Raw genomic sequence first — 16,539 nt, 5'->3', positions numbered from 1 at the left:
TTCTGACTGGCCTAGCCTGGAACACCTTCTGGAGGACAAGCAGGACATGAATTTACAGAGACCCACCTGCCTCAATCTCCCCAGTGTTGAGATTAAACATATTCGCCACCTTGCCCTGCTTTTAGTTTTGCTTTTGTTTTTCGATCATTTAATTTCTATTTTTAATGCACTGGCATGAGGGTGACAGATTCCCCTAGAACTGGAGTTACAGACAGTTGTGAGCTGCCATGAGGGAGCTAGGAATTGAACCTGGATCCTCTGGAAGAGCAGCCGGTGCTCTTAACCACTGAGCCATCTCTCCAGCCCTCCAGCTTGGTTTTTAAAGTCTTAGTCAAAACTGGAATTAGGGGACTGAAGTGTAGCTTAGTTGGTAGAGTTGAACGAGTGTGCAGGAAAGCTTGCGTTTCTTCACCAGTACCACACACGTAACCAGGGGTGGTGGTGTACACCTGTAAGGCTGACGCTTACAGCAGTGGTTCTCAGACTTCCTAATGCTGTGACCCTTTGACACAGTCCCTTAAGGTGTGGTGACTCCCAACCATAACATCATTTTGTTGACACTTCATAACTGTATTTTTGCTGGCGTTATGAGTTGTACTGTAAATATCTGGTACAGGATATCTGATGTGTGACCCCCCCCTCCCCGGGGTCAGGACCCACAGGTTGAGAACCAATGGTTTAGGGATAGTGACAGGACATCATTCACTGTCAACTTCAGCTGCATAGCAAGTTCAAGGTCAGTATCTGATATATATATATGGGGTTGGGGATTTAGCTCATGGTAGAGGCCCTGGGTTCGGTCCCCAGCTCCGGAAAAAAGAAAAAAACAAAACAAAACATAAAACAAGACATAAATTAGAGGGCTAGAGAGATGGTTCAGTGGGTAAGGTCCCCTGGGTTAGATCCATCCAAGTAAAAACCAGGACTTGATGGTACGTGCCTGGAATCCCAGCACTAGGCAGGTAGAGACCAGAGAATTCCTAGAGCTTCTTGATCAGCTGCTTTTGATGAATCAGTGAATGCCAGGCTCAGATCCGGTGTCCAAAACAGTGTAGATGGATACTGAAGGACACACTTGATGCTAACGTCCCACCTTGACATGCATTTGGATAGTCATGTGGGCCTGTACACACATATGATATTCCACACACAAGTAATAATGCTAAGATGAAAATAAAACATATCAGAATGAGAATTTAGTAACCTACAATTTCCTTGAAGTTTGTCCCTCCCTGCCCCACCCCCACCCCAAGACAAGGTTTCTCTGTATAGTCCTGGGCTGCCCTGGACCTCAAGCTGTAGACCAGGCTGGCCTTGAACTCAGAGATCTGCCTCTGCCTCCCAGTGCTGGGATTAAAGGCATGCACCACCACTGCCAGGCCTTTTAATTTTTTTAATTAATTAATTAACTTAATTAGTTTATATGCCAACCACAGTTCCCCCTCCATCCTCTCTACCTGGTCATCCCCTACACCCCCCTCTCCACTGCTCTTCCCTTTCTCCTCAGAGAAGGGGAGGCCTCCCATGGATAGCAGCTAGCCTTGGCATATCAGGTTGCAGTAGGACTAGGCTCACCTTCCATTGAGGATAGACAAGGCAGCCCAGTTAGGCGAAAGGGTCCCAAAGGAGACAACAAAGTCAGAGACAGCCTCTGCTCCTGCTCTTAGGAGGCCAACATGAAGGAGGCCCTGTTACATATGTGCAGAGCGCCTAGGTCAGTCCCATGCACGCTCTCTGGTTGGCAGTTCAGTTAACAGGGCAGGCAGTTAACAGGGTCCCTGTGTTAATTTAATTTTTTAAAACTTTTTTGAAATGGAGTCATACTACACATCCCTGGCTGTTCTAGAACTCACTCTGTAGATCAGAGTGGCCACAAAATGACAGAGTGGCCACCTGCCTCTGCCTCCTGAGTGCTAGGATTAAAGGAACGTGCGACCCCCGGCCTTATTTATTTATTTACAATTACATTTATTTATTTGGTTTATGTCTCCCTCCTCCCTCTCTCTCACTAAACCCTGAGCTCACAGATTGGTTAGATTGCCTGGCCATTGAGCTCTAGTGATGGACAGGCCTCGGCTCCCATCCCAGCACTGGGGTTACAGCTGCAGCCCCCTTGCTGGCTGCTGACACCGGGGTGGAGATCTGAACGCAGGTCCCCATGTTTGCAGGGCAGGCACTTCACCCACCGAGCATCTCCCCAGCCCGTGAGTGCTCATCAGATCTGCTTTTCTCCTGGAGACTGAGTTTCCGCTTTGTTCTCGCCACAATGACCCTCAGTTTTCTGCTTCTGTTGCTTTCGCACAGGAGGACCCTGGCTGAGGAGCACACTCCATGACTGGGTTCGTCCCTCCGATAATGGCAGTTGTCTCCCCGAGTCTCTCTCGAGGTCTAAGCTGCACGTTCAAGGCATCCGTGGTACAGAGATTGGGTCACTGTAATTAAACAACAATGAGACGAACAACAAAGGGATATTTCTCCCATGAGTGTGACGTCAGAACCAGTCAGCCTGGCTCTCCCAGGCACCCCACACATCCCATTCTGGGTCAAGCCAGCCGGGACTATCCCCGGCTGAGCTGCAGGACTTCCCCAGAAGTACCAAGTCCCTTGGACACCCGTCTTCATGGAGTCAGCCCAGCTCTCTTCCCTGGAGCCCCATGTGACCTTTCTGTGGCCTAGCATGCAGTATCACATGCCTCACAATACAGCGAGAAGATGGAACAGGCCTTGGGGTCAGGAAAAAAACCTGAGGTCAAGCCTGTCACTCACTGGCCTCGTGGCTCTGGGCCTGTAAACCTAGGGGCAATGCTAGTTGAGTGAGTCAGCAGGGTTCAGCTCACTGCAGCCACTGCAGGGGGAATTTTGAACAGAAAGTGGTTTGAGATATGGGGTGGGGCTGCAGGCAGAGGCAGGGCTGAGCCCCGGAGGGTCCTCTGCTCTGTCTGAACAGGGGAGGGAGGCTGGCAAGGGTCCAAAGCTACCAGGAGCCCTGCTGAGGTCCAGGCTCCACCCACCTGGCTGTGTGGCAGAAGTCACACTGTCCTGCAGCTGCCAACTGTCCTCTGGCTCCGAGGTGGTAACTGGGTACCAGACCCTGCTTCAGGAAAGAACTCACATCTGCATGGTCCTGCTTGCCAGAGCACCAGCCACAGCTGCAGGACACCAAGGCCTTGGCCCTCTTCCCCCTTCCCCCTTCCAGATCCCGTGTGAGGGTCTCAATATTGATCCTACTGCAGGGGCCTGCAGGAGGCAAGGCCTGGGGGAAGTGCAGTCCTTAAAAAGCCTTTCGCCAGGCAGACAGGAAACAGGTGGGGGTGGGCTGGGTCTGCTCCCGGGCCTGGTGTGGATTGTGTTATGCCTGGAGGGCACCCTGAACCGTTCCTGGCACTCACCCAGGAGAGCTGAGTAAATGTGGGCTCCTGTCCCCATCCCTGCTGTAGCGATTCACGCCCGTGTGCAAGCGGTGGGCTGAGCCCGGGAGGTTCAACAGCAAGAAAGACAAAGCCACATCTTGTAGACTAAGGGGGGAGGGGGAGGATAAGCAGAGCCCAAAGTAAATTCGTACGTGTGAAAAACCTGCAATACCAAAGGTAGAGGTGACCCCTGGCTTGTCTTAGACGGGTCAGATGAGGAGGTCAATGATGGCTTTCCTGGGGAAGGGACCTCTAATACGGCCAACGTGAAAACACCCATTTCTGACTGGAGAGACAGCTCAGTGGTTGTGAACCACCCCTGCCCCAACCACGCGGTGGCTCACAACCATCTATAATGAAATCCGGTGCCTTCCTCTGGTGTGTCTGAAGACAGCTACAGTGTATATAATAAATAAATAAATCTTTAAAAAAAAAGAGAGAAGGAAAACACTCATTTCTACCTTCAGGGACACACGTGCATGCATGCAGGTGCTGGAAGGCCGAGGAGGTCTGGCGTTTGTCAGGGGTGGACAGGTCAGTCTAAGGGGCACCCAGTGTGACGGGCGGAGAGGGTACAAGATGAAGCCAGGAGGAAAGCAGGGGGCATATCAGGTCATTCTGGAGAATCTGGGCTTTAGCTGCTGAGGTTAGGGAGCCATGGGAGGCCTTTAATTTGGGGCAGGGGTGGCATTCTTGTTCGGTTCTCAGCCATATCACTTTGATGTAGTTTGATGTAGTTTGTGCACCAGACTGGAAGAAGGCAGGACTGCATGCAAGATTCCATTTCAAATTGGGCCATCTGGTCTGGAAATAATGGCAGCCTAGAGGAGGATGGGGGCGGAGAGGAAGGCAGAGGGAGCCTAAGGAGGTTTAGAGGAGGCTGAGCAGCAGGGGTATGAGAGGTGGGGGCTGGGAGGAACCCACAGTGCCTGCCAGCTTCTGCAGCAGGTGCCACCCGATAGGGCGGGGCCCGCACCTACTCCTGGCACTTGATCCTAGGGAGGTGCCCACTCACATCTCCCTGTCCTGTACTGGGCTCACAGAAAGCCCTTTCTCCTCCATTCTATGACCTGCATGCAGTTCAATTCCACCACCCATTAGGAAGTGCCCATTCCATCCCTGCCAGGAGCCCCAGAGACATGTTTCCAGACTCGCCAAGTGGAGTTCTGTTAAGCACCCTGAAGTAGGGATGGGGGGATGGGGTGAGCAGGCGAGGGGAAAGCTGTGAACTTTTGGCTGATAGTCAGGCCCTCTTTCTTAAAAGACCCTAGCTTTTCATACCCATGATACTGAGAGGGTCACCCCCAAAGCCTTTAGCGTGGGCCCCAAGCCCCACTATCAACAGGAAGCACGAAGCCTCTTCCTGATCACAAAGCCTGATGTCCTATGGTCATCCTGTTAGATCCAGAAGGAGAACATCCCACATTATCTTCACCTTCTGAACCCAGGGTCTAGCCAATAAATCCACTCCTACAAACACAGGCATTCTCCCAGAGGCCTCCTGTTAACCCAGAGATAAGAGCCTACCACTGCCAGGGTAACATAGTAACTTGTTTTTGTAGTTTTTAATCTTTATTGCTGGAATTGAACCCAAAGCCTTGAGCATATACCAGGAAGCTGCACTTCCAGCTAACTTATAGTAAACTATTTTCTTTATTCCTCTTTCGCAGTGCTGAGAATGGAACTCAGGACCTCACACATGCTGGGCAAGTGTGGTACAATGGAGATGAATTTCCAGGTCTTTAAATCTTGTATTTCTTTGCTTATTTGTTCGAAGACAGGGTTTCTCTGTATATCCTTGGCTGCCCTGGAACTCAATTTGTAGATCAGGCTGGCTGCAGACTCACAGAGATTCACCTGCCTCTGCCTCCCAAGTGCTGGGATCAAAGGCTTGCGCCACCACCACCAGGCTTTTATTTTTATTTCTGAGGAGCTGTAGCAATGGCTCAGTGGCTCTCGCAGAGGACCCGAGTCCCGTTCCCAGCACCCATGCCCAGCTCACAGTCACCTGCGCTTCTGTTCTAGGAGATCAGAATAGCTTTTCTTTTGACCCCTAACACAGATATACATAGAAATTAAAATAAAAAGATCTTTTATTTTCTACGTAGATAATGTGTGGCTAAGTTACTCAGGCTAAACTGAACTCAGTCACCACCCAGGCAGCCTCCCACTAGGCCAACATTTTGTTTATTTTTAAGTTGATTACATTACTTAAGTGTGTGCTCGTGTGGTGTGTGTGTGCTCCTGTGGAGGTCAGAGGACGCTCTGTTAGTTTTCTTCTACCTTATACATCTGGGGATCAAACTGGGGTTGGCTTGGCACCAAGTGGTTTGCCTGCTGAGTCCTTTCGCTGGCATTTGTTTGCCTTTTGATTTTTTTGTCTTTCGGGACGAGTTTGTTTATTTGATCTGACTGTGTAGTCCAGGCTTCTCTTAAATTAGACATTCTCTCCTGCCGTCTTGGGAGTGTTGAGACTATAGGCATGCGACACCACACCTACCTGGCTTACATTTATTCTTAAAGTTTTCTCTTCCATCTACTCTTTTCTTCAGAGTCTCAGTATGTTGCCTGGATGTCTTTCAAAGCTCTAGGCTCTTGTTTCTACTTCCTGAGTGGCAGGGACTTGGGGTGTGCACTACCACACCCACCTTAATATTGACCTCTTATCACACTTGTGCAGGCAAATTATAGGGTTGCTTTCTCTGGAGCCCAGGCCAACTTGTTGTCAGAAAGGAGAAAGGTCCGGCCATCCTAGGGTGTCTGGGACATTTGAAAGACAGTAGATTTAATTTAATTAATTTATTTATTCATTCATTTATTTATTTGCAGTCTCACCTTAGCACAGGCTAACCTGGAACTAACTCTGTAGTTAGGCTGGTCTCAAACTCACGTCGTGTCTCCTACCTTACCCTCTCGAGTACTGGGACTACAGGTGTGAACCACTGTGCCTTTACCTTCCTTACTCCCAAATCTTCAAACACCCGAGGGCAGTTGTTCTTCGGCTGGTGAGACTGAGGCTGTGTTGGGTTAAGTCCATTGTTGCTTATCAAGATCACATGACCCTTTGTGCATAAACTAAGAGGATAATTTTTTTTTCAGCATTGAGGCCTGAACCCTGTTACCAGGGCCTCCTAGGCAAATGCTGTCACTGAGATATACCCTCAGCTCCCTGGTCTGAAATCTCAACCCCTTCACGCCTGACATTAGTGACTACTTCCCGATGACCTTGTGTCCCGGATCCCTGCTTCTTACAGTCTTCCTTTCCCCTAGAGGCGGCCTCAGAAAGCTGTTTTCCCCTTACACTTGACTCAGGTCATTTGGCTGAGGAATTGCAGCTGCCTGGGGGAGGCTGGTAAGTGAAGGGGCTGGGTGGTAGAGAGCAAGCAAAGAGGAAGCAACTGGAGTTCTCAAGAGTCCTGGGGTCACAATGACCCTTCCTGTTGCTCTCTGGCCAACAGGGGGTCTCCTGGGCATTGCCTATTCTCCCCATGTTTCTGCATCTGAACCCCTTGGGTTTGCTTACACCCGGTTCCCAAGACATCCTCTTCCCGTCCTGGAGCCTCAGCCTACTGGCCTGAAGCTCACATCCTGGGGTTAATTTCTACCAACTCTAATGCCTTCAAATCCCAGGCTGAGCCTCCAGGCCAGGGTACAGCCTGCAGAGCTGACTCATGTGAAGTAGCTACTGGGTGACAAAGGTGAGAGTGGGCAGAAGCCTCCAGCTGCCCCTCCCATTACTCCCCCACCCCAAAAAAAAATCTGGGCTCCAAGCCACTGCCCCACGCAGCTTTCGGGGAGAATGTCCCGATCTAAACTAAGACCGGTGCTATTTCCTGGGTCACAAGATCTCCACTGTGCCCCCTGGACAAATCTTGGTGACACTGGGTCCCTGAGCTGCATGGCTGGACAGGCTCCAGGCCTTGATGCTGCTTGCTATAGCAGCTTCTGCTTGAGGCATTTGCCCCAGCAGCTTGGCAAGCTAAAGCAACCGTTCATCCCTACTGTTTCCAAAATGGGACTTCCTCTGAAAGGAAGCCCGTCTGATTCTAATGGGGTCTACATCTTGCTTTAAGTGCTGCTCCTAGAAGACACTAGCGCCAGCCCTCTAGGCATAGAAACTGTCCACTCCCTCCCACCTACATCTCTGGAGAAATTCACATGCCCACCCTCACACCCCAGTACTGCCGTCATTCCTAAAGCAGCACAGCCCAGTGAACCGCAAACATCCTCCCTCCTACACAAAGATGGACCTGACTGACAGAGGCGTTAATTCCTCAGGACCTGAACAGAGGCTGTTCCAAGACCAGGGAGACCTCACGCCGATCTTCAAGGAACAAAAGAGGAGCCTGTCACTGGACACCCAGGATGGTCCCTTCCCACCCTCTTCTCCATCAAGGCCTTTTCTCCGACACATAGCTCCTTTAAAGCCATTTCAGGCCCTTACGTGGCAGTGTGGGGCGCCCTCGTGTGGCCCCTAGCCACGCTGCATGCTGGCCACCTGGACCTCAGCTCCCGGCTTAACCTCGGTTCCCCTTGCGCACCTGGGCGTCCCCTCCCCCATCCGTTTCCCCCAGCTGTCCCCACCGGATGTCAGGGCTCCACCTATTCCTCCTACCGTGGCTTCCTGTTGGTCAGACCAGGTTAACCTGCTGTTTCCATTAACGGGAGGCTTTGAGAGTCCGGAGCAGGAATCCTGCCACGCTTAGCAGATTCCCTGCTGAAGTGAATTTCCTCATCTGTATGTCTCCCTGCCCACTCTGAAAGGACTTCATCTAGGAAGTGAAAGAGAGGAAAACAAAAACAAAATTACAAAACCAAAGCTAGTTGGCAAGAAAACCAGAGTCGCCCCCATCATCATTAACTGAGCTTTATAAACAGTTTATCCCCAGGAGGGAATGCGAACTGACTTTCAAGCGTTAAAATTTACGGGAGGCTCTTGGCTCTTGGTACCGGGCACACAACTAAGGCAAACATAAGTCACTCACTCACGCTGAATGGGGCCAAGTTGTTCACCAATCTCCACTGATGATGATGATAATAATAGCAAAAACAACAATATTAGTAAAAGAGAAATAGCTGTAATCCCGAGTAGGCTAGTTTAGCTGTTATGATTAGGAAATCCTCTTTGGACTAACCAGTACAAGCCCAATTAACTTATTTTTGTGAGTTTTTGTTGTTGGTTGGTTGTTTTTTTTTTTTTTTTCCGGAGCTGGGGACCGAACCCAGGGCCTTGCGCTTGCTAGGCAAGCGCTCTACCACTGAGCTAAATCCCCAACCCCGGTTTTTTCTTGTTTGTTTGTTTTTTTTTTTTGTTTTTTTTTTTTGTTTTTTTTTTGAGAGGGTCTCATTATGCAGCCCTGACCAGCTTGGAACTAACCTGTCTCTACCTCAGCGTCCTGGGATTTAAAGAGTGTGCCACTGCACCCTTTTGACTGGTTGATTGATAGTTTGATGCTGGGAACAGTCACTCATGCTGTCGCTGCTGAACCACACCCTGTCTCCTCCAAGCAAATCTGCTTATTTTGTTTCTACTTCTTCAGACCCTCTTCTTCTTTTTTTTCTTTTTCTTTTTCTTTTTTTTTTTTTTGTAAAGATTTATTTATTTATTATATATGAGTGCACTGTCGCTGTCCTTACACAGCAGAAGAGGGCATCGGATTCCATTACAGATGGTTGTGAGCCACCACGTGGTTGCTGGGATTTGAACTCAGGACCTCTGAAAAAGCAGTCAATGCTCTTAACCGCTGAGCCATCTCTCTAGCCCCAGACCCCCTTTCTACAAGGCAAACTCCAGGATGTGGTGTTGTGACTCATGAGTCATAAATAAAAGACGTATGATTAAGTTTATTGACTGGTTAGTGATTCTTCTCCTTTTTAAGTCAGAGCCTTATGTAGTACAGTTGGCCTGGAACCCTTGGTCCTCCAACCTCTACCACCCAAAGGCTGAGAGGACAAGTGTATGACACACTGCCAGTTTTTGTTACTTTCTTTAACTGTTTGTTTTTGTTTTTATATTTTGAGACAGGGTTTCTCTGTGTGGCCTTGGCTGTCCTGAAACTCACTATTATTTAAACCAAGCTGGCCCTGAACTCGTTCTCACAGAGATCTGCCAGCCTCTGCCTCCTGAGTGCTGGATTAAAGGCATGTGCCACCATGCCCAGCCCAATTTTTAATCATTTACTTTTTTTTTTTTCAAGACAGGTTTTCTCTGTGTAGGTCTGGCTGTCCCGAAACTCACTCTGTAGTCAACGGCCTCTGCCTCCTTAGTTCTGGGATCAAAGGCTTGTACCACCAAAAACCCACTCACTTAAATTTTTTTTTTAAAGTGGCAAATACCTTGAATTCCAGCCCTTGAGAGACAGAGACAAACAGGTCTTTGTGAGCTCGAGGCCAGCCTGGTCAATATAGCAGGCCCAGACTTGGCTACATAATGAAACCCTGCCTTAGATTTATTTTATTTTCTATGTTCGAGTGTTTTGTGTTGGGTCTCAGACCTTGGACAAGCGGCTGAGGTACCTATTTTCACACCAAACCGGACCTGGCCTCAAGGTTCTTCCATCATCCCTCAGACCCTACTTGTTATGGGGGCATGGCTGACATACCCCACTCTCTACCCTGAACTTTCCAGCCCAAGGTCTGGGCTTCCCCTCTCCCAGAGGTTCTCCAATATATAATTCAGACATTTTCATTTTCTCCCTCTTTCTCTTCTCTCTTCCCCTTCCCTCCGTCTCCCTTTCTGTGTGGTCGGTGAGCTCTCCGGAGAGCTGCCGCCCACAAACCAGCTTTAACTTGACCTTGGCTCATTTTGTCGCTGGCAAATCGTTTTTTGCTTGCATGTATGCTCTGTGTATGAAATTCCTGCCTCGTGTCTGAGGAGGTCAGAAGAGGGCATCTGACCCCATAGAAGGAAAACTGGAGTTAGTGATGGCTGTGAGCCACTGCATATATACTGAGACCTGAACCCGGGTCCTCTGCAAGAGCAGCTGGTGCTCTAACCACCCGCTGTCTCTTCAGCTTTACGACCATGATGATGATGATGATGATGATGATGATGAAGATGATGATGATGATGGTAATGACGACTGGCTTCCCTTACTTAGTTTTTCTTTTTTTTTCCCATTGGCATATTGTACATGACACTGGGTGACATAAGGACATTTTCACAAATAAATTTAACATTTGAGTATATCCCTCCCATGTCTCTCTACTCCCTCACCCCCTTTCCCTCTGAAAGAAGCACGAATGAAAGATGCCCGATAGCTGTTTTTCTGAGACTGACTTAATTTGCTTACTATAATTATCTCCAGTTACATCCGTTTTCCTGGAAATGATATTATTTCATTCTTCATGTTTGGAGAAGAATGTCTGGTGCACGTGTATTGGATTTTCTTTGTCCGGTCCTCTGTAAATGGACACCCAGGTTGGTTTCATACCTCGGCAAGGGTGTGGCTAGTGCTGCCGTAAATACTGACGCACAAGTACCTCTGTGCTACAGATGACTTGGAGTCCTTTGGGTAAATAGCAGGAGTGGGATCGCTGGTTTAAATGGGAGATCTATTCTTAGGAACCGCCATACTGATTTCCATAGTGGTTGGACTCGTTTATATCTGCACCAGCCCTAAGTTTCCCTCCTACTCACGGCTTTCTGTTGCTATTCATTTTCTTTTTCTTTTTCTTTAAAGATTTATTTATTTACATGAGTACACTGTCACTTTCTTCAGACACACCAGAAGAGGGCATTAGATCCCATTACAGATGGTTGTGAGCCACCATGTGGTTGCTGGGATTTGAACTCAGGACCTCTAGAAGGACAGTCAGTGCTCTTAACCACTGAGCCATCTCTCCAGCCCCCTTCTCTGGGTTGGTTTTTTTTTTTTTCTTTCTTTTTTCTTTTTCCATAAAAACCTGAATGTCAGGGTACACAGTTGTAATTTAACAACTAGCAGTAGGAAAATTGAGACAGGAGTCTTGAGTTTGAGATCCTTTCTCAACCTCATGTCCTCCCCAAAAGAATCCTTATACACTTAAGAAATGGTCATCAGGCTGGAGAGATGGTTCAGAAGTTAAGAGCACTGACTGCTCTTCCAGAGGTCCTGAGTTCAAATCCCAGCAGCCACATGGTGGCTCACAACCATCTGTAATGGGATCTGATGCCCTCTTCTGGTGTGTCTGAAGACAGCTACCGTGTACTCATATGCATAAAATAAACAAATAATTCTAAAAACAAAAACAAACAAACAAACCCTCACAAAACAAAAAGACTCTCAGGTTGCCCTGCACAGCAGTTTTAGAAGCACAGACCTGCATCCCAAAGACCTCTCTCCTCACCTGAGAGACTCTACTAACTCAAGGCTGTGGAAGGAAATGAATGTTAGTAAAAACTCATAGGGGGCATCTGGGCCTCCCTCCCTCTCTACAGAGTGGCTCTGGGACCAGTGACAGGGCCTGGGCAGTGTTGACAGGGAGGGGAGCTGGCTGCCCCAGTGCAGCCTTCCGGGTCCCACACAGCTCTGGCTGCTTTTCTACCACTTGGCTTCATCAGACAGAAGCTCTGCTGAGGAGCTCTAGACAGACTGTGTCCAGACTGGGGAGGGTGCAGGCCCAGGCTTCAGGCCAACTGGGCAGGCCTAGGGCATGCCCTTCGCCCACATCTCTGCACAGTAGGATGGCCCAACCCAACTGCCTAGAGACTTTGCCTCTAAACCAGCTGGTATAATGAGCTCATACTGCATGTGCATTTCCAAGTGTCTGTGGAGGTGTCCCCAGCCAAGCCCTGACCCAAAGCTGTCCTCAAGGAGGCCTCTCTTACAGCCACTTGGGCCCAGGCTGCAGCTGCAAGACGCCTGAGGAGTGTTGTCATCCAGTGAGCAAGAAAGGCTGCTGATTTGATGTGGAACTTCCTCGGTGCAGGGTGCAGAGGTCAAGGATCAGACCTCCCTGAGGGAGCATAAATGTAAATTACATGCTCGCCATAGCCTGTGTGTCTCGGCTTTCTGACAGGCTGGAGGTGTTTTGGACCAACTTCTTCATTCCAAGAGATGGAGTTACCTTCTCCACCCAAGGTGAGCCCGTGCAGGCCAGCAGGAGTGTACGGCAGGAAGGCAGAGTCCAGGACCAGAGCTCTTGTGTTGGTGGCTACACTGGGTTCCTGAATCTCCAGGGGCTTCAGCAACTTCATGCTAGTGTGAGACCTGAGGTGAATGCAGAGCAGAGGTCATGGGGAACAATGCATGCCTTGCCCTGGGACTGGGTGATGGGCTGTACTGGAAGAGAGAGGGTCTTGGTTCCAGGACTCCAGTTAGGACACAACCCTGCAAGCTCGAGCGAGGAGAAGCTGCATTTGCTGGAAAGAAATTCTTTTGATTCCCTTTTGGGTAAAGGATGGAAAATGATGAAGTCAGTTTTCTAATTAGGATCCAATGAGAGTCAATTACCAGAAGCCACAACAGAGCAGGAGATCAGTCACAAAAGAAACACATCTTCTTCAAGATCTCCCGGCTGTAGAGAAATCTTATCACTTAAGCAGAAGTGCAGGCCTGTTTAGAAACTTGAGGTGGGGTTTCAGGGTGTGGTGGAAAACTGAGTGGGGAAATGATTCGGAAAGCAAATGGAGAAGCGCCATTTCCTGTTCTGGATTTGGAGCTGCTCCAGGCTTCCTGGGAGAAAACACAAGTAATGACTAGGGCATTGAGGTATGTATAAGCACAAAGCCCACGTTGTTTCTCAAGGTACTTGTATTAGTTAGCTCTTGCTGCGTGACAAGCAGCCCAAAGCTCAGCCGCCCAGCAAGCAGGTGTTTATTTCTTCTTACAGTCTGGGGTCAGGAGCCCGGGATGTAAGTGGTAGGGGTTTTCTGGCTAAAAGTCTCCTGGGGTTTTAGGTAAGCTGTCCTTTAGGGCTATAGGCTGTCTTAGGAGCTTATTGCTGTGAGGAGGCACCATGACCAAGGCAACTCATCTAAGGGAAAACGTGTAACTGGGGTGGGCTTACAGTTCAGAGGTTTAGTCCATTGTCATCATAGTGGGAAGTATGGCAGCAGGCAGACAAGGCTCTGGAGAGGAGCTGAGAGTTCCACATCTGGATCAGCAGGCAGCAGGAAGAGAGAGTGACACTGGTCCTGGCTTGAGCATCTGAAACCTCAAAGTCCACCCCCAGTGACACATCCTCCAACAAAGTCACCCCTTCTAATAGTGCCACTCCCTAAGAGCCTATAGGGGCCATTTTCACTCAAACCCCACAGACCCTTGAAGGTGTGACCTGGCCTAAGGAATATGCTCCTAAGACTGACTTTTATTTATTATGTCATGAGCCGAACTGCTTTGAACTTTTCCCGGGTTTTAGGAGGAAAGCCTGTTCTCTGGAGCCTCAGTGGACTGGGGTTGGCAAACCATCCCAGTGTTAGAGAGGCAAGCGATGGTGAGAAGCAGAGAAAGATTTAACCCATGTGCACCCTGGAAAGAGGAACAGGTAATGGGGGTCAAGCCCATCTTCAGAGACCTGACATGAGCTTTAGGTTTAAGAAGATGAAGGGTGGAGCAGAGGGAAGAAGCTTCCGGAATTAAGCAGTCCTAATCAAAGTGTTACAGGTTTCTCCGGCTGGGTATTCCCATGTTCTTGACACCTTTCAAAGCACTGGAAAAGTGCACACAAAGAGCAAAGGGGCCATTTCCAAAAAAGGAAAAAAAAAAAAAAAGAGAGAGACAGCACAATGTATCCTCAGGGGAACATCAGGTTACATTTTTGGGGGGTTCAGAAAGAGGACTGGTTACCAGGGGGAGGAGCATGGATGGTTTTCTGTGTTGATTGACAGGCTTGAGTTATATAAGCCTTTCTTCAACATGTGTGTTTTTTCCCACGATGCATCTGATTTCATTTATTTGCTTACTTTTTGTTTGTCAAACTATGAAACTGGGCAGACTATGTAGTCTGGCCTATACTTCACTATATAGGCCTGGCAGGCTTCAGACTCAGAACCTCCTGCCTCTGTCTTCCAAGTGTCAGGATTAAAGTTGGGTGCAACCATGGCGGTGCATCTGATTTTATTTATATGTTCACCCAATCATGTATAGGCAAGGCATGGTCACAGGAGACTTCCTCTAAGAGTTCTCTCAGTTTGCCTTACTGTGCATGCTCCCCAAAACAGTTTGGGCTGGTTCAGGACTCTGCTTCAAGTTACTGGATGTGCTACTGCAGGATGTGTTTGACACAAAGGAGGAGTGACCAACGGGTTGCTAAGGGAAGAGCCAGCTGTTGCACTTTTTGGAAGGGGGTTTGAATGCATTGTGACGCAGGTGGGGGTCCCAGTTGCTAGGTGCAATGCTAGGAGGGTGGTGGGTATATAGGCCAAGTCAAGCGGAGTCCCAGATTGCTAAACAATCCCTATGCTTGTCTGCCTTAAAACTGTGGTCAGTTGATCAGCACTTTGGCTGAAGTTCTACATGGTGACTTGAAGGTGGTGTCCTTATTGATTCAGCAAACAGGTTCCTAGAAGATAATTAGTATCCCTGTTGCAAGGGGCAGCCTCACCATTGTGGACAATTCCTCTTATCTGAGGGATGGTCTGTCCTGTGAGGCTCTGCTGGTCCTGGAATCCAGGTGACTACAGTTGAAGATAATGACTAGAGACCTGGAACAAGGCTCCAAGAGGGCTGGCAGTAAGCTGCTTTAGTTACTCTTACTTTTGTGGCTTTAGTCTTGAAGAATGAGATGGTCAGGCTTTTAGGTAGACTCTTCTGCAGTGACTCCCGTGCCCATGTGCAGAGGTGAGCAGATGACTAAGGAAGAGGGTGGCAGTCAAAATGAAAATGCAGGGCTGGGAGGCTTTCATCCCACTTTTAGTTACTCTGAGGGTCCAAGTGAGTCCTTAGTGTCTCCTACAGGACCTTTAGCCAATCTTGCCAGGTCCAAACTCAAGTGTGTGTGTGTGTGTGTGTGTGTGTGTGTGTGTGTGTGTGTGTGTGTGTATGTGTGTGTGTGTGTGTGTGTGTGTGTGTGTGTGTGTGTGTGTCTGTGTGTGTATGTGTGTGTATGTCTGTGTGTATGTGTGTGTCTGTGTGTGTGTGTTTTTGTTTTCTCTTTTTTAAGATTTATTTATTATATTACACTGTAGCTGTCTTCAGAAGCTGCCTTCAGACACACCAGAAGAGGGCATCAGATGTCATTACAGATGATTGTGAGCCACCATGTGGTTGCTGGGAATTGAACTCAGGACCCCTGGAAGAGCAGTCAGTGCTCTTAACTGCTGAGCCCTGGGGCTTTTTTGTTTATTTGTTTGTTTTTGTTTTTTGTTTTGTTTTGTTTTTTGAGACAGGGTTTCCCTGTTTAGCCCTGGCTGTCCTAGAGCTCACTCTGTAGTGCAGGCTGGCCTTAAACTCAGAGATCCACCCTCCTCTTCCTCCTCCTGAGAGCTGATATTAAAGACAGGTGCCATCATTACCTGGAACAAACTCAAATGTTTTTATTTATTTTGTTTGATCATTTTGAGACAAGGTCTCTTTATATAGGTAGCCCTGGCTGTCCTAGAACTCACTATGTGGACAGAATGGACTTGAACTTACAGAGCTCAGACTACCTCTGTCTCCTGAGTGCTGGAATTATCGGTACCATCACACCCAGCTCAAACTTAAACATTTTTATATTCAACTGCTTTAGAGTCCAGACAAGTCAACTGGTAGTCACTTAGAGATGGCTTGCTTTTTTCTCATTGCTGTGCAAAGCACCGACTACAGCAATCTAAAGATGGAGAAGTCCTGGCTCACAGTGTGAGGATGCAGTCTGCCTGGTGGGTCAGGAGCTTGCATCCACAGTAGGAGAGTTGAGTGCCGACACTCAGCTGGAATTCTCCATTTTGTTCAGTCTACCCCTCCCCTTCCCCGCCTCACTCCCCATTCCCTGCCCCCATCCCCACCTCCATCTTGGAATAGTGCTACTCACATTTAGGCTGGGTCTTCCCTGTTTTGTTAGAGGTGTATTCTTACGATTCTGCATCCAGCCAAGCAGAAAGGGAAGATTAGCCATCCCATTCTATCAACTAGCATTGTGTATTTGCAAGCCACAGCTACCTGAGTGCTACTGCAGGCCCCCCTCTCTGACCCCATGACACCTCGTGCTGGTGAGGAATATCACCTGG

The 16,539-nt window shown here is 48.7% G+C and overlaps 1 long non-coding RNA gene across 1 annotated transcript; it reads right to left on the bottom strand.

Annotated features, from left to right (window-relative positions):
* Positions 1 to 1,947: 1,947 nt before the first annotated feature.
* LOC116895374 lies at positions 1,948 to 8,174 on the bottom strand. Its single transcript, XR_004387271.1, has 2 exons — positions 8,026 to 8,174; positions 1,948 to 2,432 (listed from the first exon to the last, which is right to left on the bottom strand). It is a non-coding gene; the product is annotated as an uncharacterized LOC116895374 (long non-coding RNA).
* Between the last annotated feature and the right edge of the window lie 8,365 nt (positions 8,175 to 16,539).

This window comes from Rattus rattus, chromosome 3, assembly GCF_011064425.1.
Source record: "Rattus rattus isolate New Zealand chromosome 3, Rrattus_CSIRO_v1, whole genome shotgun sequence".
Classification (NCBI taxonomy): domain Eukaryota; kingdom Metazoa; phylum Chordata; class Mammalia; order Rodentia; family Muridae; genus Rattus; species Rattus rattus.
Note: the sequence above shows the minus strand (reverse complement) of the source record. Positions and strands in the feature narration are given on the sequence as shown.